This window comes from Peromyscus californicus, unplaced genomic scaffold (genome assembly GCF_007827085.1).
Source record: "Peromyscus californicus insignis strain IS unplaced genomic scaffold, ASM782708v3 Scaffold_13__1_contigs__length_99412109, whole genome shotgun sequence".
In the NCBI taxonomy this organism is placed as follows: domain Eukaryota; kingdom Metazoa; phylum Chordata; class Mammalia; order Rodentia; family Cricetidae; genus Peromyscus; species Peromyscus californicus.
The window spans coordinates 31,880,762-31,884,142 of NW_026294424.1; the positions used below are offsets into that span (position 1 = coordinate 31,880,762).

General features: G+C 37.0%; 1 pseudogene; it reads left to right on the forward strand.

Moving 5' to 3' along the window:
* Positions 1-1,853: 1,853 nt before the first annotated feature.
* LOC128108859 (60S ribosomal protein L3-like) lies at positions 1,854-3,067 on the forward strand (annotated as a pseudogene).
* The last annotated feature ends 314 nt before the right edge of the window (positions 3,068-3,381 follow it).

Sequence of the window (3,381 nt, forward strand, 5' to 3'; positions counted from 1 at the left end):
CACTGCAGAAAACTTAAACATTTAAATGTCATATGCAGCAGATCTCAGAGAGGTTATAGGACCATAATCTATTAAATACATCTGGCATATGCAAGCTTAATTTCTAATTACCTGATTCAGATTCATATATATATATATATATATATATATATATATTCCATAAGTGTGATTAGATCTTTCTATAACTGCTTGTCCTGTAGGCCTATGTAATATACCTGTAATATGCTATATGTTGTACTATGCAAAAAAACTGTTTCATTTTACTAGAGACATATACTGGAACATTGTCAGTATTAATTTGTACAAGTACACCATGATTGCCATAACTTCTAATAAATATGTAATTACAGAATCAGCCTTTTCAGAATGCAAAGCAGTTGCCCATTGAAATCCTGAATAAATATCTATGGTATGGTACACATTCTTTAATTTTCCAAACTCTGTAAAATGAAACACATCCATTTGTTAAATTTAATTTCTTTAAGTACCATTTGGGTTAACTGCTGCATGTAGTGGAATTTAGTTATACAGAGAACAAGTAGGACATTTCTTTATAATTTTCTTGGTTTGTTGCCAAGTGATAGAGGAATATTTCTTCAAATATTTGCTATTAACATGGTGTTTCTTATGAAATTCTGAGGCTTCTAGCACATTTCCTACCAATAGCTAATTAATTTCACCATTTCCTGGACCTAGAGAGTCTGGTAGGCCCACATAGGATCTGATAGGTGTTATGTATAAGGGATGACTTCTATTCTGGATTGTTTCTTGTAATGAATAAATAACAAAGTTAATTCAGTCATCTAGAATAAGTTCAGTCATTTCAATATGTAAAACAACTTTTCTTTGCAAATTGAGAGTCAGTAATTATATTAAGAGACTCTGGAAAATCTAATAATACCATGAGAATAGCATATAATTCTGGCTTTTTAACTGAATCACATGGACTTTGAGCCACTTTACTTATTTTCCCTGACTTATAACCTGCCTTTTCTGATTTATTTACATCAGTATAGAATGTAGAGACTCCAGAAATTGGTGTTCCGCATACAATGTGAGGAAGAATCTATTTTGTTCTTTTTATAAACTGAAGTATCTTGTTTTTGGAATATTTGTTGCTAATATCTCCCAAAATATTATTGGAAGCCCTTTGCCAATGTTAATTTTCTGCCCATAATGAGACAATTTCAGCATTAGTAAAAGGTATCATGATTTCTACTAGCTCTACTCCTGTTAATTGAGAAAGTCTCAACTTTCCTTTCAGAATCAATTTGGAACCATTTTCTACATATGTCTTTAATTTTTTACTCTGTGTGGTAAAAATTTCATTCTAAGATATTATCTTCTTTCTGCATAAGAACTCTTGTAGGAAAACTCATAGAGGGTAGTATGACCAGTATCCAATCAAATTCTGGTTTCAAGTGGTCCACATGTACATACTGTAATTATTCTTCTACCAGAGACACTTCTCCTTCAGCCTCAGCTAATATGTTTTTTTAGAACAATTTAAGTCCTTATCACCTTGTAAGTTTTGAAATAAATTACTTAGTTCTTGAGTTGTTAATCCAATGTGGACAGTAGTCAGTTAATATCACATAGCAATTTTTGAAAGTCTTTAAGAGTTTGTAATTGATCTCTCTTGATTTGTACTTTTTTGTGCTTGAATCTCTTTTAAACCTATCTTATATCTTAGGTAATTGATAGAACTCCTCTTTGTATTTTTACAGGAACATTTTGTAGTCTTCAGCAAGGAAAATATTTCTTTATCTCTTCAAACATTTTTCCTAAGGTATCCGAATATGAATCTGCTAGTAAGATAGTACTTAGCTCTATTGGGGGTGTGTGACAGCAAAATGTCTCACAGGCAATTTTGTGGTCCCAGGCATGGGTCCTTGAGCTTCTTGACTTGGAAGCACAGCAGCTGGCATCATGGGAAAGTAAAGAGCTTCCCCAAGGATGACCTTTCCAAGCCTGTTCATCTCATAGCCTTTTTAGGCTACAAAGCTGGCATGACCCATATCGTTCAGGAAGCTGACAGACCAGAAACCAAGGTGAACAAGAAAGAAGTCTTAGAGGGTGTAATCATTGTGGAAACACCACCCATCATAGTTGTGGGCATCGTGGGATATGTTGAAACCCCATGAGGCCTCTAGACCTTCAAGACAGTATTTGCTGAGCACATCAGTGATGGCTGTTAAAGGCATTTCTACAAGAACTGGCACAAATCTAAGAAGAAGTCCTTCACCAAATATTGCAAGAAATAGCAAAATGACACAGGCAAGAAACAGCTGTCAAAGGACTTCAACAGCATAAAGAAGTACTGCCAAGTCATCTGCATAATTGCCCACACTCAGATGCATCTGCTTCCTCTGCACCAGAAGAAGGCACACTTGATGGAGATCCAGGTGAATGGGGGCATTGTAGCTGAGAAGCTGGACTGGGCCCTGAAGAGGCTGGAGCAGCAGGTTCCTGTTAACCAGGTGTTTGGACAGGATGAGATGATTGATGTCATTGGGGTGACAAAAGGCAAAGGCTACAAAAAGGTAACCAGTCACTGGCATAGAAAGAAACTGCCCCCACAAGAACCATCGAGGGTTGCATAAGGTTGCCTGAATTGGAGCCTGGCACCCTTCCCCATGTGGCCTTCTCTGTGGCTCAAGCTGGGCAGAAAGGCTACCATCATCAAACAAAGATTAACAAGAAGATTTACAAGACTGGTCAAGTCTACCTCATCAAGGATGGCAAGCTGATCAAGAACAATGCATCTACTGACTGTGACCTGTTTGACAACAGCATCAACCCACTGTGTGGTTTTGACTATTATGTTGAGGTGACCAATGACTTTGTCGTGCTCCAAGGCTGTGTGCTGAGAACCAAGAAGCGAGTCCTCACTCTGTGCAAGTCCTTGCTGGTGCAGACCAAGTGACGAGCCCTGGAGAAGATTGACCTGATATTTATTGTTACTACCTCCAAGTTTGGCCATGGTCATTTCCAGACCAAGGAGGAGAAGAAAGCATTTATGGTACTACTCAAGAAAGACTGCATTGTGTAGGAGGAAGGTGCTTAATGCCAGAAGCACTTTGCGCAGGTGGTGGGGTCTAAATAAATTTTTTCCAGTGGGGAAAGAAAGCTATCATTCATATAATGGTAAATTATAGATTGATGAAATTGTTTATGTATTATTTCCAATGGCTGTTGTATAAAACATTGACACAAGGTGGGGCTGTTTAACATCCCCTGTGGAAGAATTTTTCACTGATACCTTTTAACAGGCTGAGAATTATTATAACTAGGCATTTTTAAGGCAAAATTTAGTCTTTCTATTCTTGTAAAGGTATAGTAAAAAAGGCAGTCTATTAAATCAATCACTAAAATAGACCA